Below are 25,422 nucleotides of genomic sequence, written 5' to 3' on the forward strand. Positions count from 1 at the left end.
CCTCAATTAAGAAACATAAAGAAATGGCCTAGGATAACCTATAGTATGAAGTCAATACTTTATACATAATGTAGATGATGATGATAAACTAGCATCATAGAAGCACTTTGGAATTATTGTCATTATAATGATATGATTTGCTCACTGTGTGGCAGTAGTGTCCCGTTTGAAGTTCACAGCAGCATACTGAACACTGTCTCCCTCTGTGGTGTCTATAGGAAGCTTGGAAGGAGGGAGCGAGGACTCTTCCTGTCTGCAGTGGGGTATGAAATGAATGCTGGCATACTGAATTTCACCATCACCAGGTAATGAGGCTTTCTTTAAGGCGTCTGAGATCATGGCCTGGGCTGACATGGGATCACTCTGAGAGAAAACATTACCGTGGGAAATAAAGCATGTTTTTTTGTCAGAAGGCTATATAATTCTAAGTAGTAAACAATTAAAACCCCAACTTAAGTAGTTTTTCATTTAGATGGCACTATTGCATCATTTTGTGTTTTAAAATTCAATCTTATTTTATCGCTTAATATTTCATTTTATATCTTTAAATATATGTTAACTTTTATTTTAATATTCTACTTTTAATTTTAATACATTTTCTAACATTTTCCTATTGTTATACTGTGTGCACAATTATTAGGCAATAGAGTATTTCAACCATATGATTATTTTATGCATATTTTCCAACTCCAAGCTGTATACACTTGAATACTTATTGGATTTAAGCATATAAGGCGATGTTTATTTGTGAAATAAGGGAGGGTGTGGCCTAAGGAGATCAACACCCTATATCAAGTTGTGCATAATTATCATACAGCTTCTTTTCCTCAGGCAAAATGGGCCAAAAAAGAGATTTAACTGACTCTGAAAAGTCAAAAGTTGGAGTCTTTCAGAGGGATGCAGCACTCTTAAAATAGCTAAGATATTGGAGCATGATCACAGAACCATCAAACATTTTGTTGCAAATAGTTAACAGGGTCACAAGAAATCATGTTGAAAAAAAAAATTTAACTGCCAAAGATTTGAGTAAAATCAAATATAAGGCAGCCAGGAACCCATTATCCTCCTGTGCTGTCATATTTCAGAACTGCAACATACCTGGAGTGCCCAGAAGTACAAGTTGTTCAGTACTCAGAGACATGGCCAAGGTAAGGAAGGCTGAAACCTGACCACCACTGAACAAGCCACATAAGGTGAAGCGCCAAGATTTGGCCAAGAAATATCTGAAGACAGATTTTTCAAAGGATTTATGGACTGATGAGACGAGAGTGACTCGTGACAGACCAGATGGATGGGCCCATGGCTGGATCAGTAATCGGCACAGAGCTCCACGTTGACTCAGACACCAGCAAGATGGAGGTGGGGTACTGCTATGGGCAGGTATTGTTAAAGATGAGCTAGTTGCACCCTTTTGAAGATGGATTCAAAATCAACTCCCAAACCAACTTCCGGTTTTTAGAAGACACTTTATTCAAGCAGTGGTACAGGAAAAAGTCTTTATCTTTCAAGTATACCATGATTTTTATGTGGGACAATGCATCGAAGTACTCCACAGCATGACTAGCCAGTATGGAAGGCTTATGACTGTTATTAAAAAGAAGGGTGGCTATATTGATCACTGATTTTTTATTTTTTTATGTCAGAAATGTTTATTTGTACATTTTGAGTTGTTTGTTTATTATTCTCACTTTAATGGATGAAAATAAACAAGTGAGATGGGAAACTTTCTGTTTTTCATTTAGTTGCATAATAATTCTGCACACTAATAGTTGTCCAATAATTATGTACATGCAGATACTCTCCTAAGAAAGCCCAAACTTCACTTTCCCTTCCTTAAATCTTCAGATTTGAAGTTTATTTACATTTTGGAGTGACCAAGAGCACTGTTGTTGTTCAATAATAAAATGCATCCTCAAAAATACAACTTGCCTAATAATTGTGCACACAGTGTATGTGGCAAAGTTCTTCCTGAGGTGATAGATCTCACGTTGTAATAAGCTTTTATCTTGTTTTACATTCTTTTACATCTGATAGGAAGCACTTTGATTTGCACTTTGAATCCTGTGTGTGAAAAGTACAAATAAACTTGCTTTACCTTGGCCTTGCCAAACTGAGCAGAGTGTTCTGATTGGCTCTGGTAAACCAGTATGAATGTAAATACAGCGGTCATGGACTGGCTTTATACTCCAGTTATGGCATTAATGGGCTGGAAAGGGTCTTAAACAGGCTTACCTGTTCACCTGCCCCAGTCCTCTTGTGGCCTTTAGCTGAGCTGGAGTTTCTCCTAATGAGTACACAATCAACAGCACAATATTCATACAGAACAAAAACAAGCATTTATTTGAATGCATCTTTAAAGATGGCAAACTGCAGTGTTTACCTACCACGCCCACAGAGTTCCTATAATGAGTACTAGAGCCAGAAAGACTGATGAAAATCAACATTATGATTTCATCCAGGCCTTTCTCCGGGCTTCCTGGACCATCTAATGTATTAATATCGATAATAATAGTTTGCAGCAAGGAAACGATAAAAATATTTGAATTTTGCATTTGAAAACCATATTACTACCAATTTCAACCTTCCACCTGTTCTGTAACAGCTCCTACCACACCTGAGCCATTAACACTCCTGAATATTTTTGTAAGCTGTAAATAATTGTGTGTAAATGTTGTTCTTATACCGATAATAATGATCAGGTTCAGAGGTCAGCTGGCAGGAAGTGCTACAGTTGAGGTTCACTGTCTTTCCACTCTGATCAGAGGTCATCCTCGCCTGCAGGTCTGGATGGAGACACAGTCTATTACAAGTTCATAGAAATATCCCAAATCACTAAGCATATTATAGCATTGTTGATATTTCCTACAACTGTTAGACTGATTGCTTCTGAAATTATATATTTCTCTGCTTTTGTTGTGATGCACAGGAGGTGATATTCCCCTGAGTCTGTGTTTCAGGCGTGTTATATAAGGAGTTGAACTGTTTGCTGTGGTCTTATTATCACTGACACGCCCTGTGTAGTCTACATCTGAACTTAAATTCTCTACGCTTTACTTTCTGAATGATCACATGTTCCATTTTAATGTGTCAGAACAATATATTATATACACTATATGACCACAATTATGTTGACACGACTGAATTATTCATGAGTTCAGGTGTTAAGGACACACCCTTTGCAAAAAGGTGTTCAAATTAAACACACAGCCATACAATCTCCATAGACACATCTGCTTCACACCACACTGACCCACCTGGACAAAGGGAAGGGTAATTATCTTAAAATGCTGTTTGTCGACTACAGTTCAGCATTTAACACCATCATCCCCTCCAGACTCACTACTAAGTAGGAGGATATAGGACTGCATCCATCCTTGTGTGACTGGATCACCAACTTCCTAACAGACAGACCACAATCAGTACGGGTGGGCAACTGTGTCTCATCCACTCTCACCCTCAACACCAAAGCTGCCCAGGGTTGTGTCCTAAGCTCTCTGTTCTACTCACTGTACACCTACGACTGCGTGGCCACTTCCAGCTCTAGGTTCATTGTCAAGTTCACTGATGATACCATCGTCGTGGGCCAGAGAATGACGAGAGGGCCTACCTGGAGGAGATTAAACATCTGGAGAACTGGTGCCAGGAAAATAATCTCCTCCTAAACGTCAGCAAGACAACGGAGCTGATTGTGGACTGCAGCAATAAGCAGGAGCAGCACTACTAACCTGTGAGGATCAATGGAACCACGGTGGAGAGAGTAGACAGTTTCAGGTACCTTGGATTTCACGTCTCGCAGGACCTGTCCCAACACACCCTGGCAAAGAAGGCTCGTCAGCATCTTTACCACCTCAAACGTCTAAAAGACTTCAGACTGCCCTCCAAAGTGCTGCGGAACTTCTACACCTGCACTATTGAGAGCATCCTCACAGGGAACATCACAGCCCGGTTTGGGAACAGCACCAAGAAGGACAGACAAGCACTACAGAGGGTGATGCGTTCAGCAGAGCACATCACTCATACAGAACTTCCTGACTTGCAGAAAGGACATTGTGTATATATACATATTATACATATACTGTAGTTCCTGTATCTTTCCTCAGCTCAGAAGGAGCACCTACAAAAGCATTTCACTGCGAGTTATACCATGTTTGACTTTATACGTGACAAATAAAACTTGACAAACATAGGCAGTAGAATGGTTTGCACTGAAAAGCTCAGTTTCATAGTGAGCCTAGTGACAATATCATAGGATGCCACCTTTACCACAATTTCTGCCCTGGTACATCTGCCCCAGTCAACTCTACACACCATTCTTGTGGTGTCTAGGACCAAAACTAGCTAGACCATAAACCACAGAATCTCACAGACCGGAGCTTCTGATTGCTGAAGTGTGTAAAAACCACCCTCTGTCACATCACTCACCACAAAGTCCCAAACTGCTTCTGGTAGCAACATCAGTGCAAAAACAACATTGGGAGCTTGTCCTTTATCTAAAATGTACATTCTAATCGCACACATTGACCTTGAATCACATACAAAATATAAGCAGACTGCAATTTATAATTTAAAAAACCTTGCCTTTTCTAAAATATTTATTTGGAAAGAGACATGTTTACACATTGACAAATTCTTAGCTTGCAAAAGACTATTATCAGTAACCTATAACTAGGCATTCATTTGGATGGGCAGATTAGAGTAGGGTTTGAGTTTGAGTCGAGGTTAGAGCAAGGTTTGACTTTGAGCCATATCTGTGAGCCATATTTGTGAATGCAACATTAGTGTATTAAATGTAGAAGTTCCAAACAGAACCCCTCCCCCCACCAAAAAAATAAATCAAAAACAGTGAAGAGTGAAATCCTACCTGGAAGATACAGCAGAATGGTTAGTGGTAGAATTCCACATTTACATCCATTTCTGCCTGACCTGATTTCAGAAACATAAATTCAAGAATAATTTCTACAATTTTATTGCATAATCAATGTTTTACACAATTTTAACAAATGCAAACTTGCGGCTGTTTCGATGTAATTTCTTCATACTTCTTTATGCTCTTTTCTATAATAGTAGTATAATAGTGAGGCCCTTCCTTCAGGTTAACCAGAAGCGCCAAGAGGCGGTCGTTTGATCACTGTGACGTCTCACTATAAGTGCTGATGCCAGTCACTTGACTGCAGCGAACCCCATTAAATTCATTAAATTGTTTTCCCTGTATCAAATTCCAGAGGCCCCCTTTCATGACTTCCCCTAGAATTGTACTTTTTATATAAATTATTATCCTTAAATTGTTAAAGTAATTCCTGTGCAAGCCAGTTTAAATCGTTTTCCCCCTTATCTGAGTGAAATTGCCGTCATCGCCTGTATTTCAAAGCTGTAATTCTCTTTTCTGCCAGAGGGTGTCGAAAAAGGTTCACTTGTAAATAAATCTTTATTTGAAATCAATAAAGAACAACACTTTTAGAAACGAAATTAATCAAATAAAGGTCCAAATGTGTCTGTGTAATGAAAAAAAGGGTTTTTTTTCCCACAAATGTCCCACATTACATAGTTTTATAAATAAAGATTTAAATATAGAAATGAAATTAATCAAATAAAGTTCAAACTGAGTGTGTCATGCTTTGCCTAATAAATGCTTAACAGTTTGCATGAATTCTGCGATTGGTATTTATCATATTAACACTTCGTGGCAGGAAATTTCTCAATCCCAAGGACATAACCCCTCCTTCTTTCCAAGGATCAGAGGGCCATCAGCCACCATTTATTATGTGAATGCATATATTATGTAAAATAATTGGGTATAAATCGGTGATTTTTGGCATGTTTTCAATTACTTTTTCCCATAATTTCCTTTTTTTTTTTTTGAGTGAACTTGGATGCACAAAGAACAATTTCATATCTTCTCTCCTTTTCAACATTTATATTGTACTAGTACATGCTTTTAAAAAATCGCTAACAAGGCGTGGTGTCGTTTGATTCAGTACATGTCCAATAAACCTGATAAATTTGGTATTAAATTCCGTGTGGCTGCTCATGCTGAAACAAAATATATGCTGAACACAATTCCCTCCTATCTAGGGGTGTATGGCAGCAGAGCGGCTGGTCAACGGTTATCAGAAAACACTGTGTTGCATTTAAACATGGAACCTTTGCTGTGGAAAGTACGAGATGTAACGTCAGACAATTTCTTCACCCCATTGTACTGGCAAGCAACCTTTGGGTGAACACAACCACCATTTTTGGGACACTGCTGACACCTGAGATACCCCATGTACACAGGACAGTCTGAATCACTTTCCACCAAGCTGCTGAGGGCAGGAAAATAACAGATGATTTATCGAGGAAAACCTAAAACCAAATGTATGCATCCCGAGCATGACGCTTCGGACAGTTTCAACTGATAATGGTGCAAAGAAGCTGCCTGAAACAACACCACTAAATGTGGCGTTGATGATATAGATTGAAAGGCTGAATTCGGTAAAGGGATGCTGTTACGATTAGTCCCTCCTATCCTCCGTGTTCCGTGTTTTCCCTGTCTTGTGTATTTTAGTACCATGCTGTAGTTTCGTTTTCTCCGTTTGATTTTCTACACCTGTCCCTAATTAAGTTCGTTTTATTTAAACCCTGTTGTGTGCCCTGTGTCTTGGCTGCTTGTTGTTTATTTGAATCGGTGCGTGTGTTCATTGTGGTTGTTAGGTTCGATGGTTTTTTTGAAAGCCCGTCTCTGTATACCCGTAAGTTTGTGCTTCGTGTATCCTAGCGTTTGTATTTCTTAGCCCCGAGTTTTCTCTCATCTTTGTTATAGCCTGTTTGCCTTCGTGTGTTTGTTTGTTGGACCATGCATCCTCGAAAGCTCCGTATTAGCTCAATGACCCTGCACTACTCTCACAACGACTCTAGATTTGCCCTAAATAATTCTCGCTCTTCTCCCACATGCATCCGCCTCCTTACAGCTCACCGTTACAGAGGCACCCACCATTGGCCTGTATTGGTGTTTTTACAACCTGCTAGACCTGGTTGTAATTAATGCACATATTTTGCATAAACAGCTCATGAAGATTAACAAATTTATTCTTGATCTGGTGAAGGAGCTGAAACATACAATGGCTGTGCTAAATGTTTGTATATATAGCTATATTTAGAATGTAATATGGAAAAATAAGGAAAACCTCCTTTAAGAAAGCATTTGAAAGATGAGCCTAAATGGAATAGTGTTGATCATTTTACTTGCATGCTGTTACAAAGGTTTCACACTCTTCTTCCTGGAAGGAAGTGACGTGTGTGTGTGTGTGTGTGTGTGTGTGTGTGTATATATACACACACTGTTGCAACAGATATAGTATTGTAAGTCTAAGTTGGGTCTTTCTTCTGTGTTCAGAAATAATTAAACTTTTCCCATCAGTTTCCATTACCTCACTCTGATGTCTGATATAGATGTACTATTTCTACTTCTGGTCATTCTAGATGTTTAAGTAAACTATCACAAAGTATATTCCAAAACTGCTTGAGCCATACTGTTACTACATTTTAACAGAACTATGGGATAGACTGTTGCGTTTTCTAGTAATAATTGTGTTCAAAGTTGGCCCACAGTTGTTTGTTTTTGTTTGTTTTTCCCTGTTCTCTTTTTTTTTCCTATATGTCCAGTCTGTTTGGCCTCACTATTGTTCACCCAGATCTAGTTTTGATTTCTGCATTCTGTAGTGGTGCTTCACCAGTTCTGGGCATACACTCTGGAGATGCAGGCGATGAGGTGTAGCAGGCTCCTCAGGTTGCTGTAGCTTGTCACTTTTTCCTCACAGAAATCAGGTGTTAGCAGTTCTGCCATACAGTACCAAAGGGTGCATCCACCAGATAAGATCACATTAGAATGGTGTACAGTTCCTGACACCTTGGAGTCTGTAGTCCAAACTTCACTTACAAGATGTAGCTGACTCTTTCTGATTCTGTGGTGCTTACTAAAGATCTGCACATCTGACTTCCTTTTCTCCCATTCTTTAAAGTGGACAGGAAATGTCAGATATGGATGGACATCTTCCCATAAGAAGCTGGGCAGGACTATATCCCTTGTATAAAGGTGTAGACCTATAGGCCGGTATTGCTAGGTATGAAACTTTCTTTTTAAAAAAGTTCAGGGTTTACACAAAGCATTACACTGAGCAAAGGTTTAAGATCTTTTTCCACCATAAAATGTTTTCCCAGTAGAAAATCTGGAAAACAGATCACATACCTCACAGATGTATATGCAGACCTGAAGATCCAGTAGAATACTGGTGGGAAAAATCAGCAGTTTATCTGCATCTGTATATCTGTGTTTGTCAGCAACATCAGTGAAAGCATATTTTTTGTAAGGTTGGGAGGACATTATCAGTAAGAGAAGTCGTGTCAACCCTAGCACTGCAAAACAAATAATTTCCTTAAATAAAAATCGTGAAAAATGAAGATGGAATTGTTGTCCCAACTTGAAGTTACTTGACCACAATCACAGTGTCATATGTATCTTTTAAGGTGACCCTTTCAATCATGAGCCACCCAACATATAGCCTATTTTTAATAAATACATTAACAACTGATTCCTCCGGTCAGTACGTTAATGTTGAAAAAGACACACTTTCTTTATTTTCTTCACTTGTATTTTTTATAATGAGTAAAATGATCAAAAATACAGTTATGTGCAAAATAATAGCAGTCTAACATCACTTAGGTATTTAGTTACTGATTTTGGTAGAAAAGATCACACAACATGGGAAAAAATTCAGGACTAGGTGTAGCCGAGTAATGGGCATCCAACGCAATCAACATGCATGCTGCTAATTGGGTTTAATTGACTCATTTAATGAAAGGGGCGTGTTCAAATTAATTTCATTGTGGAGTTTAATTAGTGAGGACATTCATTCTATGAAGAGACAGGTGTCAATTGGGGTGACATCAGCATGTGGTCATAAATGGAACTGGTAGATATGTGTAGTTTGGAGATGTGTTGTGAAGACTCTTCTTACAGCTTGACTCCCCACTCGCAGTTAAGAATAAAGAAACCTTTAGCCTCAGCGTGTTGAAAGTGCTTCCTTTGGTGGGGAATTTCTCCTGTAGATTCATGGTCTATTTGCTCTAAAATAAAGACAAAATCAAATCAACAACCATAAAAATGTAGCATATTAGCCTCATATATGAAGGCTAGTATGTAGCTTTACTCCATGCGCTGTTTAGTAATATAGGCAATTTTTTTTCTTTTGTTGCTATCATGCATCATTCATTTTTGAGTCTTTCAGAGGAGGACATTATAAAAAGAGTTTGAATGGGTCATGTTGTGCAATGTGCTTCGTGGTCTGTGTCACACTATCCAGTAGGTTACATGAGGAAAAGATCTGCTGTGTAGCTCTACTTTATCATGGGAGTTCTGTCTCCAATATAAACATGTAGCACAACTTTTTCTATTGTATCATATCAATCTTCCAGTGTTTTTTTTTGCATGAAATTCTCAGGAGCTGAAATAAATGAAATCCTTAGAGAACTTCACACTCTGCGCACAGTGATTATGGGAGCCACCTAAATCTCTCTAAAGAATGGAATAGAATAGAACAGAGGGAAGTTGGTTTGTGGAACACATTTATACACAAAGGCAATTCAGACTGCTGTACTTAGACATGGTAGCTCACTTAAGGTAACTGATTTATAATTGGACAATTGCAAGTTCCCATCACTGTCAAGCTGCCACTTTCCAACTGTGAGGTTTGTTTTTGGCATGACCCCACTCCAATTTATTTTCACATTTTGCTTAGCACCTCCTCTGTAGGCTTGCACGTGGAACCTCACGCACGCCCTGAACCAGACATGTCTCACACACACACACGCGCACACACACACACACAAAAACAACAACTACCACACAGCAGCATTATCACACACACACACACACACACACACACACACACACACACACACACACACACACACACACACACACACACAACAGCAGAGCAGCATTATCTGGGTGGTGGATTTCTTAGCACTGCAGTGACACTGACATGATGTTTGCATATTAGTGTGTATTGAACTGGTACAAGTGGAAAAATCCCATTTAATTGCTTATTATTACATTATATTACATCTTATTAAATGTAAATGTCCTAGATTAACACGACTGTATGAAGTCCCAGGTGAAGACTTAATGACATTCGTGGGACCACATATGATAACTAGGTACTGGCTATACATAACTTTATATAACATTTTCCAGTGCTGAGTTACAATACTGGTTACACTGTGCAATAATCACTGGAACAATGTCAGTAATTTCTATATATATACTTGTACTATATATATATATATATATATATATATATGTATTTTTTTTTTTTTTTTTTTTTTTTTTTATTGTGTATTTATACTGTGTCTTGTCTCATGCACTTACCTTTATGTATAGTGTATATTTGCACATCAGAGTTTGGAGAAACGCAAACTCGTTCAGATGTGCACTACTTGTTGTATAGTCTGAATGACAATACAGCTGACTTTGACCTTGACTTTTGACTTTGACTTTATTTTAAATATATAAAAGACGGATGTACTCAGACTGTGTATACTCAGATGGACCATCTTCTAGCAAGGTTATTAGAACAAATTCAAGTACCTTCCAAGTTGACTCAGAGTCACGTGTCACTCTGCAATATTAGTGTATTAGTGAGCATAAGGGTTTCTTTTTGGTACTGAGTGAAGTTCCTAGTTTGCTTTGATTTATTGTTTTGGTTACTCACCAACAGTTGCCAACTTTTTCTGCAGGTTGTCATTTTCCTTCTGTTACTGTGCCCTCTTGTTTCTCTGGCTGTTCTGTAACTTGTCTCTCTCCTTCATCACATTAATGTAACTGGTCTCTAACTCATCTTTCTTTATAGCCAGGTTGTTGTAACTGGATTGTAGCCGGTCTCTCTCTATAGTCAGGTTGTTGTAACTGGTCTGGAACTGGTCTCTCTCTGTAGTGAATTTAACCCACATCACTGTGATGGCAGCCAGCAGGAGAACACACAGCAACCCCAGACAAACTGAAGCCAGTCTGGAACATCGGCTCCTTGCAGTGTTGGTTCCTGAAGCTGGAAGATAATCATTTTTAAAAATAAGAATTAAAAAATTATATCAGTTGTTTACATGCGAAACAGGGAGGACTACTGAAGGTTACATCAGGGAATTCAGACCACTGTTACCCTTCCCCTCTGCTAACATCACAGCATAATTGGAAACAATGTCGTATGTGTTTTTTTAAAGAACTAATTAAAATAATCCTTTCTCAGGGTTCCCCTCGTTGGCATTGTGGTTCCCTTGACAACCCTGTTATGTTCTCTTTGTTTTCGCTCCATTCCTGGTGCTCTCTTTGTTTAAGTTTTATTCATCATGTATTGGTTTCACCTGTTCATAGTTTGCCTTTGTTAGTCTGTCTATTTAAATCTTGATTCTTACCCTATTGCTGGACATTGTTTGATAAGCTGTCCATGTAAGCTGTCCATTTATTTGTTTTTGTGTTTCATTTGGTATTCTGCCTTGTTTCCTGTTAGTTTCTTGCTTGTTTGTGTTTCTGGTCCTGTTCTTTTACTTTCATACTTTTTGTTTGTTTGTGTGTTTGTTTTGTTTTGTTTTTATTGTTTTGCAGGTTTGGCCATGATTCCGGATCTGTTCAACTCTGGATAAATCTTGCTCTTCTAAGTGTTTGTGTCCAGCCTCCCTATTGCGTTCTGTTGCAACCATAACAGTAAGTATGTATGTGGGACCTGTAAAACTTGATACTACACTACACTCCTTCAAATGTTTAAAGTAATATGATGACTGGTGTTAATAACACCTACGTAAGGTGACCTATACTGCACTGATGTTAATGCTTTAAATGAAAAGTTACACCCTGCTGTGAGTATTTTCATTTATTTTGTTGCACTCTCTTTGTAGGTCTGCTTTTTTCTACAAATATATAAGCTGATGATATATTAATATATATTTCATTGTTTGGTACGATTTACAAAATCTTTTTCACTGCAATTCAGGACAGAGATTGAGATGATGTGAACATGCATCATCTAAAGTATTGTTCAGAGTCTAGCTGAATAGTTTGTTACAAAGATATAAATATGAGAGAGAGAGAGAGAGAGAGAGAGAGAGAGAGAGAGAGAGAGAGAGAGAGAGAGAGAGAGAGAAAGAAAATATATGAATACACTCACCTGAGCTTTCAGCTCCCTTGTTTCTGGTCGTGTGACTGTCCAGTTCATCCTTCATGTCTTCATATGAATTCTCACTGTCTTCTGAATCATACCTGTTGACCTCTATAACTTCTGTGTTTGCATATAAATTCTCAGTCGTCTCCATTCTGCTCTCTTCAACAATTATGATCTTACGGTGAATGGTGAATCAGTTCATACAGATGAATTCATTTTGCCTCAGAGAAACTGTCATGTGTCAATATTAACTTCCGCCTTTATCAGTGTTGCTTCCTGGACTTCTGCATGCTGCAAAATGTGTGAAATTAAGGTATCGGTAAAGCCAAATACAACAGTCAAAACACAGAAGCCAATCTGACCATGTTGCCTGTGCACTACCCTAAAACTTCATTAATGTATTTTAGGGACAGATACAAGCCTTTACTAGACAACTGTATCTAGATATGTGTCGCCCAAAATATTGTCTTGATATAACAGACGATATAATGTTGACCTATGCGGAATTATGTTCTTTGTACTATTACCGCTCCTCTGCTTCTGTTAGTATGTGATAACTTTGTCCCAAGTGTAAAAATTTAAATATTGTATCATGCATGCAGCACTTTCATGAAAAACTGACCATCTAATCTGTGCCAACACCAGAAAGGTTAGAATAGTGTGTGCATGTGCATGTATAATGTGTAATGGATGATTATGTTTTGTGCAGTATGTTATTAAACTTTTATTACACCACAGCAGTGGTGTCATAAAAATGCAACAGAGTATCAAAATAGATTTTGTATGTCATATGGAGGCGCTTTAGTTGAATTTTCACCTTTGCCTGTCTACCAACCCTGATGTAGCCACATGCACACACACCAAGTCTGTGATGAACTATAATCCAGAGGATTATGATTTAATTATATGATATGCAATGTTATAACATGTATGATAAGCCTTTGCTGATATTAATGAGAAAACTCTCAGACGGAGAATGCCTGCCAACAGATTCACTTTCAGTATTTTAGAGTCAAGATGCACATCAGTGTTTTAGTGAGTGTTCTACAGATTAGAGATCTCTCACAGTGTTTATGAAGATATATTTGTGTGGTTTAGTTAGAGGATGTGCGGTTACGGACATAATGTAACTTATCAACACTCTTGGCCATCTACATCAGAGAGAGAAAGAGAAGGTTGGATGTGATATTTCAATCAAAAGACTCATTTAAAAAACAGTAATTAATTTTTCACACACAGCATTCTTAATCATAATTATGTACTGTATAAAACAGGGTTGTGTACCTACTCTTATTGTTTTTATGTGTGTGTGTTGGGGGGGGGGGTTCAACATTTTAGAAAAACAGTGACGGTATCACAAAATTAAACAAATAATGTTCTTCAAAGCCACCCTTTGGTGTTCTCTTAACCAGCTTCATGAGGTACCACCTATGAATGAAGACATTCTCATGTATGAGCACTTTAAAAAAAAAGCTCCTCTTCAGTCTCTCTGTATTGGTCTTCAGGGAGCGAAAGCGCTTCCCTGACCTCACCAGCGAGAAGCGCCTGTTGTTAGGATGGGTGGGGTCCTTCACAATCCTCCTGGCCTTGGTCTGGTCTCCTTGGCCTTCTTTGCCAGGGAGTTGGTGTGGCGGGACCAGGACAGGTCCTGCGAGATGTGAACTCCAAGGTACCTGAAACTGTCTACTCTATCCACCGTGGTTCCATTGATCCTCACAGGTTGGTAGTGCTGATCCTGCTTCTTACTGCAGTCCACGATCAGCTCCTTTGTCTTGCTGAACGTTTAGGAGGAGATTATTTCCCTGGCACCGGTTTTCTAGGTGTTTAATCTCCTCCAGGTAGGCCCTCTCATCGTTGTCCGAGGCCCATGACGACGGTATCCTCAGCACATTTGACAATGATGGTGGAGCTGGAAGTGGCTGCACAGTTGTAGGTGTACAGTGAGTAGAGCAGGGGGCTTAGGACACAACCCTGAGGAGCTCCAGTGCTGAGGGTGAGGGTGGATGAGACACAGTTGCCCACCCGTACTGATTGTTAGGAAGTTGGAGATCCAGTCGCACAGGGATGTATGCAGTCCTAGATCCTCCAACTTAGTAGTGAGTAGGGAGGGGATGATGGTGTTAATTGCTGAACTGTAGTCGACAAACAGCATTTTAACATAATTACCCCTCTCTTTGTCCAGGTGGGTCAGTGTGGTGTGGAGCAGATGTGCAATTGCGTCATCAGTGGAGCGGTTGTGGTGATATGCAAACTGCAGTGGGTCCATGGAGGCTGGCAGTGAAGAGGTGATGAAGTCTCTGACTAGCTTTTCAAAACACTTCATCATGACTGATGTGAGGGCAACAGGGCGGTAGTCATTGAGGCCGGAGGGCCGAGGTTTCTTTGGGACAGGGACGATGGTGGATCGCTTGAAGCTGGATGGGACGGTACCGAACGTCAGGGAGAGATTGAAGATGTCAGTGAATACCGGGGCTAGCTGGGCTGCGCAAGCTTTGAGGACTCTCCCACAGATACCGTCTGGTCCCACCGCCTTCCTAGATTAAGAGAAAGAAGAGCATCTCTGCTGTATGAGATGCACGTCGTGGTGTAGAGAGAAGGGCTGTGGAGATATCAGGGATAGCGGGAAGAGCGAAAAGAGCGAATAAAGTGCCAGGTGTGGACAGAGAAGTCGTGACGGCAGCCGACCTCACCGGCGCCATCTTGCAGACTATCTGAGCAAGGCATCCTGTAGACCATCTAGAAATGTTATTATATGGTCAGTGTTGTATGGCCATAAAGTCATATGGTGGAGAAGTGCACAGTTGATGGTAGCACATATGGTCACGTTGCTACCACCCTGCTCAGACACCTATACATGGCATGTTGACCAATGATTTTGTGATGTCTCCTTCTTCTTTTTACGACACTGAACCCATCTTCATCCAAGAAGTGTTCATGATGCCTCACCATGGAGTCCGATTCATACATTCTCTATACACAGGGAAACTAGACTATGTTCATTTTGTAAATGACATTACATGCCAGGCTTGTTTCATACTTATCAAATGGTAATCCTTAGGCTTTTTTAATACTTATCAGGTTGTGTTGCAGGACATGGTCAATTGTGGAAAAACTCTATTGATTCCTTCAAAATTCAAGTTGTCTTCAGTAACTTGCTATTGTATTTCACACAGTCAAATTGCATTATCTTGAAGAACCATATCAACATTGAGAGTCTCCTGGTTTTGTGGGAATATATGTGTCCTTCCACCCTCATGTGGCAGTCTTTATATTCTTCAAAAAGATCAATTTGTTATTGTAATCTTGCACTGGCATGTTTCCACTAATACTGTATAGTATTATGGAATACCCTATACACAGTATATTACTGTAAAGAAGACTTTTCCCAAAAATTACAATAATTTTACCTGATTACTTCTCTGAAGGTCCTGACTATGGAAGGCACTGAGAACCTACTTAAATGAGGCTGAACAGGTAGTCCGTCTTCCCTCATACTCAATCCATGAAAAAGAATATGGTCTATGACTGGTGCTATGATTTCTCCTGAGGTTTTGGCTCTTGGTCATGGTCTTCCTCATTGTATTCCTCCTCCACAATCACCTCTGACCTGCACTCCTCTTCCTCTTCTGCCTTCCAGTGTTGAAATCACATATGCCATTTGTAGCTGACTTTGCTTTATAGCCTGTTTACTCATTGGGTTCAACACATGTTCTCAATTTTGAGTGGTGGTGTGTTAACGATGACAACAGTGTGTTAGTTGTCTTTAACTTGTGGGGCCTGTGTGAGTCATTCTGGGTCAAAGTTCATCAAACTGCTAAATTTGTTTTGTGAATGAGAGTGTGTTTAGGGTTTTGAAAAATGGATGATTCAGATTTGCAAATTGTGTCTAACCACATGAAAAGTGTTTAAAGCTTTACCAACTGTGTTTGATAATAATGAAGTTTTGAGAGTTTGACAGTGATTTTGTTTTTGAAAAAGGGGGTGTACTGTTGTAGCAATTCAGAAAAACTAGTAGAAACTCAATCCACAGTCATACCGTTTTCTGTAGAACAGTCCATTTTAGTCATGCGGAAGTGAATAGATAAGTGTAAGTGTTTTGATGACAATAAAACATGGTCTTACATTTCCAGTAAGAACAATGTTTTTGTAATGAATGGGATTCAAACCAAACATTTCTTATCCAACATAGCAATTTGTCAAATTTTCTGTTGCACTACTAGCTCAGTAATACACATATGCAGATTGTAATATCTGGATGTTGTGTAAGAAACGTGCTATTCAGATAAACTTAGCTTGCCTTACAGGTGTCACATTGGTTATTTTAAGTGTTGTACAAGCTTTCTGTGGATGTGGGTGTCATTACCAAGACAACAGGCACTAGTTGCTTCTCAGCAGGGGAGTGGGCTGCTGGGTGGCTGGTTTACAAAATGTTTCGTAGCTTTAATCATTCTGGTGTTAAAGGCTCTCATGTGGGTGTTATTGAAAACGACAAATTTTCGGTTTTGTTTTGACCTTGACATGAGTAGTAAATTATTTCATTCATCTTTATAACTGCGTAGACAATTCATCCAGCGTGTGTACGGGGTAGTTACATATTAATGAAGTAGTATGAAATTTAAAAAAAAAAAAACATCATGGTTCAATTGTGTCTTATAAAAAGGAAGAATCAAAAAAGGCAGTGTGCTACATTAATGTAGGATGGTAATTTATTGTCAGATGTGCGCCCTCAGTGAACCACATTCCATGAAAACTCAGTTGCTGATACATGATCGTTGATCTAAAATAAATAAAAATACAAACCAGTAAACACACACAAATGTAGCACATTAGCCTCATATATGAATATAACTCTGCTCCATGTGTTGTTTGGTAACTGTGGCTTTTTTGGCCACTTTGCATTCATTATTGAGTCTTTCAGAGTAGAACATCTTGGACAGAGCTGAAATGGGTGAGCTCACACAGGTTTTGTGTTTTGTGCTGTGACAACACACATCATTTTCCAATGTATCATATCAATCTTCAACAGATATTTTAATTTTTCAAAATCAGCAGAATCTATTACAGTGATTTTTAAATATTTAGAGTTGCAAGCAATTATGGTGTAATCATGGAGGGGGTGGAGAGCAAACACACGTGCGTAGTGACGACGCCATAACGAACCAAACGGATTGAATAGAATAAATAAAAAATAAGTTTAATAACTGACATAGACTAACAATAGAATAGAATGAAGAACAAACAGGCTAACAGAACGTAAGTTGAACAAACAATATTGACGACGAAGATACGGGTAAGAGAACTAAACAAGGAAAGCAACATGCAGCAAGGGTAATTAAACCAGAAACCATGAAAGACACTCTATGACAAAGACAATGACCAACAAACAAGACCCCTGGGGGGGGGGGGGGGGGGGGGCTTTATAACACTACAATCAGGGACAAACTAGGAACAGCTGGCGTGAAAGGGGAGGAGACAGGGAACCATGGAGACGAATGACAACCCGGAAGTGATTGGGTGCCATGACAATGGGGAATGCTCAGGTCTGTGGACGTGACTCATGGGCTGAGGTTTGAAAGAACATGAGGTGAACACACTGATATTTTCCATAGGGAATAAAGCAGATAAAATACATTTTGTTACTAATCCCGGAAAAACATGCACGGCACTGTATAAGATATATTCAAATAAGGCTTCAGAAGAAAGACGAATGCCCATTATTAAATTCAAACGCATAAAGCCCGGAACCACGAGAGCTTTAATAAATGAAATAATTAGAGTACTCCCTTCACGGTCAGAGGACAGTGATTATAGGACCTGCCTTTCATCCCAAAGCTCTGAAAAATACACTCAAATTAAACAAAGTTTATTTATGAAAAACATTTCATACGCATGTGCAGTTTAGGGTTCTTTACACAAACAATGAATAAAATAATTCAGCTTGAAATGAAATTCCCTTGAACATCTTGAATTGAAATCAATGTATAGAACTGATTAATAGATGTTCCAAATATATATTAGGTCAGAAGCAATCAAATAAGGAAACAAGGTACATGCAGTAAGATGCATGAGGTTTTGGATCTGACTTTAGGTCTGAGATGTTACATTTCCTCAATTAAGAAACATAAAGAAATGGCCTAGGATAACCTATAGTATGAAGTCAATACTTTATACATAATGTAGATGATGATGATAAACTAGCATCATAGAAGCACTTTGGAATTATTGTCATTATAATGATATGATTTGCTCACTGTGTGGCAGTAGTGTCCCGTTTGAAGTTCACAGCAGCATACTGAACACTGTCTCCCTCTGTGGTGTCTATAGGAAGCTTGGAAGGAGGGAGCGAGGACTCTTCCTGTCTGCAGTGGGGTATGAAATGAATGCTGGCATACTGAATTTCACCATCACCAGGTAATGAGGCTTTCTTTAAGGCGTCTGAGATCATGGCCTGGGCTGACATGGGATCACTCTGAGAGAAAACATTACCGTGGGAAATAAAGCATGTTTTTTTTGTCAGAAGGCTATATAATTCTAAGTAGTAAACAATTAAAACCCCAACTTAAGTAGTTTTTCATTTAGATGGCACTATTGCATCATTTTGTGTTTTAAAATTCAATCTTATTTTATCGCTTAATATTTCATTTTATATCTTTAAATATATGTTAACTTTTATTTTAATATTCTACTTTTAATTTTAATACATTTTCTAACATTTTCCTATTGTTATACTGTGTGCACAATTATTAGGCAATAGAGTATTTCAACCATATGATTATTTTATGCATATTTTCCAACTCCAAGCTGTATACACTTGAATACTTATTGGATTTAAGCATATAAGGCGATGTTTATTTGTGAAATAAGGGAGGGTGTGGCCTAAGGAGATCAACACCCTATATCAAGTTGTGCATAATTATCATACAGCTTCTTTTCCTCAGGCAAAATGGGCCAAAAAAGAGATTTAACTGACTCTGAAAAGTCAAAAGTTGGAGTCTTTCAGAGGGATGCAGCACTCTTAAAATAGCTAAGATATTGGAGCATGATCACAGAACCATCAAACATTTTGTTGCAAATAGTTAACAGGGTCACAAGAAATCATGTTGAAAAAAAAAATTTAACTGCCAAAGATTTGAGTAAAATCAAATATAAGGCAGCCAGGAACCCATTATCCTCCTGTGCTGTCATATTTCAGAACTGCAACATACCTGGAGTGCCCAGAAGTACAAGTTGTTCAGTACTCAGAGACATGGCCAAGGTAAGGAAGGCTGAAACCTGACCACCACTGAACAAGCCACATAAGGTGAAGCGCCAAGATTTGGCCAAGAAATATCTGAAGACAGATTTTTCAAAGGATTTATGGACTGATGAGACGAGAGTGACTCGTGACAGACCAGATGGATGGGCCCATGGCTGGATCAGTAATCGGCACAGAGCTCCACGTTGACTCAGACACCAGCAAGATGGAGGTGGGGTACTGCTATGGGCAGGTATTGTTAAAGATGAGCTAGTTGCACCCTTTTGAAGATGGATTCAAAATCAACTCCCAAACCAACTTCCGGTTTTTAGAAGACACTTTATTCAAGCAGTGGTACAGGAAAAAGTCTTTATCTTTCAAGTATACCATGATTTTTATGTGGGACAATGCATCGAAGTACTCCACAGCATGACTAGCCAGTATGGAAGGCTTATGACTGTTATTAAAAAGAAGGGTGGCTATATTGATCACTGATTTTTTATTTTTTTTATGTCAGAAATGTTTATTTGTACATTTTGAGTTGTTTGTTGATTATTCTCACTTTAATGGATGAAAATAAACAAGTGAGATGGGAAACTTTCTGTTTTTCATTTAGTTGCATAATAATTCTGCACACTAATAGTTGTCCAATAATTATGTACATGCAGATACTCTCCTAAGAAAGCCCAAACTTCACTTTCCCTTCCTTAAATCTTCAGATTTGAAGTTTATTTACATTTTGGAGTGACCAAGAGCACTGTTGTTGTTCAATAATAAAATGCATCCTCAAAAATACAACTTGCCTAATAATTGTGCACACAGTGTATGTGGCAAAGTTCTTCCTGAGGTGATAGATCTCACGTTGTAATAAGCTTTTATCTTTGATTTGCACTTTGAATCCTGTGTGTGAAAAGTACAAATAAACTTGCTTTACCTTGGCCTTGCCAAACTGAGCAGAGTGTTCTGATTGGCTCTGGTAAACCAGTATGAATGTAAATACAGCGGTCATGGACTGGCTTTATACTCCAGTTATGGCATTAATGGGCTGGAAAGGGTCTTAAACAGGCTTACCTGTTCACCTGCCCCAGTCCTCTTGTGGCCTTTAGCTGAGCTGGAGTTTCTCCTAATGAGTACACAATCAACAGCACAATATTCATACAGAACAAAAACAAGCATTTATTTGAATGCATCTTTAAAGATGGCAAACTGCAGTGTTTACCTACCACGCCCACAGAGTTCCTATAATGAGTACTAGAGCCAGAAAGACTGATGAAAATCAACATTATGATTTCATCCAGGCCTTTCTCCGGGCTTCCTGGACCATCTAATGTATTAATATCGATAATAATAGTTTGCAGCAAGGAAACGATAAAAATATTTGAATTTTGCATTTGAAAACCATATTACTACCAATTTCAACCTTCCACCTGTTCTGTAACAGCTCCTACCACACCTGAGCCATTAACACTCCTGAATATTTTTGTAAGCTGTAAATAATTGTGTGTAAATGTTGTTCTTATACCGATAATAATGATCAGGTTCAGAGGTCAGCTGGCAGGAAGTGCTACAGTTGAGGTTCACTGTCTTTCCACTCTGATCAGAGGTCATCCTCGCCTGCAGGTCTGGATGGAGACACAGTCTATTACAAGTTCATAGAAATATCCCAAATCACTAAGCATATTATAGCATTGTTGATATTTCCTACAACTGTTAGACTGATTGCTTCTGAAATTATATATTTCTCTGCTTTTGTTGTGATGCACAGGAGGTGATATTCCCCTGAGTCTGTGTTTCAGGCCTGTTATATAAGGAGTTGAACTGTTTGCTGTGGTCTTATTATCACTGACACGCCCTGTGTAGTCTACATCTGAACTTAAATTCTCTACGCTTTACTTTCTGAATGATCACATGTTCCATTTTAATGTGTCAGAACAATATATTATATACACTATATGACCACAATTATGTTGACACGACTGAATTATTCATGAGTTCAGGTGTTAAGGACACACCCTTTGCAAAAAGGTGTTCAAATTAAACACACAGCCATACAATCTCCATAGACACATCTGCTTCACACCACACTGACCCACCTGGACAAAGGGAAGGGTAATTATCTTAAAATGCTGTTTGTCGACTACAGTTCAGCATTTAACACCATCATCCCCTCCAGACTCACTACTAAGTAGGAGGATATAGGACTGCATCCATCCTTGTGTGACTGGATCACCAACTTCCTAACAGACAGACCACAATCACTACGGGTGGGCAACTGTGTCTCATCCACTCTCACCCTCAACACCAAAGCTGCCCAGGGTTGTGTCCTAAGCTCTCTGTTCTACTCACTGTACACCTACGACTGCGTGGCCACTTCCAGCTCTAGCTTCATTGTCAAGTTCACTGATGATACCATCGTCGTGGGCCAGAGAATGACGAGAGGGCCTACCTGGAGGAGATTAAACATCTGGAGAACTGGTGCCAGGAAAATAATCTCCTCCTAAACGTCAGCAAGACAACGGAGCTGATTGTGGACTGCAGCAATAAGCAGGAGCAGCACTACTAACCTGTGAGGATCAATGGAACCACGGTGGAGAGAGTAGACAGTTTCAGGTACCTTGGATTTCACGTCTCGCAGGACCTGTCCCAACACACCCTGGCAAAGAAGGCTCGTCAGCGTCTTTACCACCTCAAACGTCTAAAAGACTTCAGACTGCCCTCCAAAGTGCTGCGGAACTTCTACACCTGCACTATTGAGAGCATCCTCACAGGGAACATCACAGCCCGGTTTGGGAACAGCACCAAGAAGGACAGACAAGCACTACAGAGGGTGATGCGTTCAGCAGAGCACATCACTCATAAAGAACTTCCTGACTTGCAGAAAGGACATTGTGTATATATACATATTATACATATACTGTAGTTCCTGTATCTTTCCTCAGCTCAGAAGGAGCACCTACAAAAGCATTTCACTGCGAGTTATACCATGTTTGACTTTATACGTGACAAATAAAACTTGACAAACATAGGCAGTAGAATGGTTTGCACTGAAAAGCTCAGTTTCATAGTGAGCCTAGTGACAATATCATAGGATGCCACCTTTACCACAATTTCTGCCCTGGTACATCTGCCCCAGTCAACTCTACACACCATTCTTGTGGTGTCTAGGACCAAAACTAGCTAGACCATAAACCACAGAATCTCACAGACCGGAGCTTCTGATTGCTGAAGTGTGTAAAAACCACCCTCTGTCACATCACTCACCACAAAGTCCCAAACTGCTTCTGGTAGCAACATCAGTGCAAAAACAACATTGGGAACTTGTCCTTTATCTAAAATGTACATTCTAATCGCACACATTGACCTTGAATCACATACAAAATATAAGCAGACTGCAATTTATAATTTAAAAAACCTTGCCTTTTCTAAAATATTTATTTGGAAAGAGACATGTTTACACATTGACAAATTCTTAGCTTGCAAAAGACTATTATCAGTAACCTATAACTAGGCATTCATTTGGATGGGCAGATTAGAGTAGGGTTTGAGTTTGAGTCGAGGTTAGAGCAAGGTTTGACTTTGAGCCATATCTGTGAGCCATATTTGTGAATGCAACATTAGTGTATTAAATGTAGAAGTTCCAAACAGAACCCCTCCCCCCACCAAAAAAATAAATCAAAAACAGTGAAGAGTGAAATCCTACCTGGAAGATACAGCAGAATGGTTAGTGGTAGAATTCCACATTTACATCCATTTCTGCCTGACCTGATTTCAGAAACATAAATTCAAGAATAATTTCTACAATTTTATTGCATAATCAATGTTTTACACAATTTTAACAAATGCAAACTTGCGGCTGTTTCGATGTAATTTCTTCATACTTCTTTATGCTCTTTTCTATAATAGTAGTATAATAGTGAGGCCCTTCCTTCAGGTTAACCAGAAGCGCCAAGAGGCGGTCGTTTGATCACTGTGACGTCTCACTATAAGTGCTGATGCCAGTCACTTGACTGCAGCGAACCCCATTAAATTCATTAAATTGTTTTCCCTGTATCAAATTCCAGAGGCCCCCTTTCATGACTTCCCCTAGAATTGTACTTTTTATATAAATTATTATCCTTAAATTGTTAAAGTAATTCCTGTGCAAGCCAGTTTAAATCGTTTTCCCCCTTATCTGAGTGAAATTGCCGTCATCGCCTGTATTTCAAAGCTGTAATTCTCTTTTCTGCCAGAGGGTGTCGAAAAAGGTTCACTTGTAAATAAATCTTTATTTGAAATCAATAAAGAACAACACTTTTAGAAACGAAATTAATCAAATAAAGGTCCAAATGTGTCTGTGTAATGAAAAAAAATGGTTTTTTTCCCACAAATGTCCCACATTACATAGTTTTATAAATAAAGATTTAAATATAGAAATGAAATTAATCAAATAAAGTTCAAACTGAGTGTGTCATGCTTTGCCTAATAAATGCTTAACAGTTTGCATGAATTCTGCGATTGGTATTTATCATATTAACACTTCGTGGCAGGAAATTTCTCAATCCCAAGGACATAACCCCTCCTTCTTTCCAAGGATCAGAGGGCCATCAGCCACCATTTATTATGTGAATGCATATATTATGTAAAATAATTGGGTATAAATCGGTGATTTTTGGCATGTTTTCAATTACTTTTTCCCATAATTTCCTTTTTTTTGAGTGAACTTGGATGCACAAAGAACAATTTCATATCTTCTCTCCTTTTCAACATTTATATTGTACTAGTACATGCTTTTAAAAAATCGCTAACAAGGCGTGGTGTCGTTTGATTCAGTACATGTCCAATAAACCTGATAAATTTGGTATTAAATTCCGTGTGGCTGCTCATGCTGAAACAAAATATATGCTGAACACAATTCCCTCCTATCTAGGGGTGTATGGCAGCAGAGCGGCTGGTCAACGGTTATCAGAAAACACTGTGTTGCATTTAAACATGGAACCTTTGCTGTGGAAAGTACGAGATGTAACGTCAGACAATTTCTTCACCCCATTGTACTGGCAAGCAACCTTTGGGTGAACACAACCACCATTTTTGGGACACTGCTGACACCTGAGATACCCCATGTACACAGGACAGTCTGAATCACTTTCCACCAAGCTGCTGAGGGCAGGAAAATAACAGATGATTTATCGAGGAAAACCTAAAACCAAATATATGCATCCCGAGCATGACGCTTCGGACAGTTTCAACTGATAATGGTGCAAAGAAGCTGCCTGAAACAACACCACTAAATGTGGCGTTGATGTTATAGATTAAATGGCTGTATTCGGTAAAGGGATGCTCTTACGATTAGTCCCTCCTATCCTCCGTGTTCCGTGTTTTCCCTGTCTTGTGTATTTTAGTACCATGCTGTAGTTTCGTTTTCTCCGTTTGATTTTCTACACCTGTCCCTAATTAAGTTCGTTTTATTTAAACCCTGTTGTGTGCCCTGTGTCTTGGCTGCTTGTTGTTTATTTGAATCGGTGCGTGTGTTCATTGTGGTTGTTAGGTTCGATGTTTTTTTTGAAAGCCCGTCTCTCTATACCCGTAAGTTTGTGCTTCGTGTATCCTAGCGTTCGTGTTTCTTAGACCCGAGTTTTCTCTCATCTTTGTTATAGCCTGTTTGCCTTTGTGTCTTTTGTTTGTTGGACCATGCATCCTCGAAAGCTCCGTATTAGCTCAATGACCCTGCACTACTCTCACAACGACTCTAGATTTGCCCTAAATAATTCTCGCTCTTCTCCCACATGCATCCGCCTCCTTACAGCTCACCGTTACAGAGGCACCCACCATTGGCCTGTATTGGTGTTTTTACAACCTCCTAGACCTGGTTGTAATTAATGCACATATTTTGCATAAACAGCTCATTAAGATTAACAAATTTATTCTTGATCTGGTGAAGGAGCTGAAACATACAATGGCTGTGCTAAATGTTTGTATATATAGCTATATTTAGAATGTAATATGGAAAAATAAGGAAAACCT

The sequence above is a fragment of the Electrophorus electricus genome, chromosome 14 (assembly GCF_013358815.1).
Source record: "Electrophorus electricus isolate fEleEle1 chromosome 14, fEleEle1.pri, whole genome shotgun sequence".
Lineage (NCBI taxonomy): Eukaryota > Metazoa > Chordata > Actinopteri > Gymnotiformes > Gymnotidae > Electrophorus > Electrophorus electricus.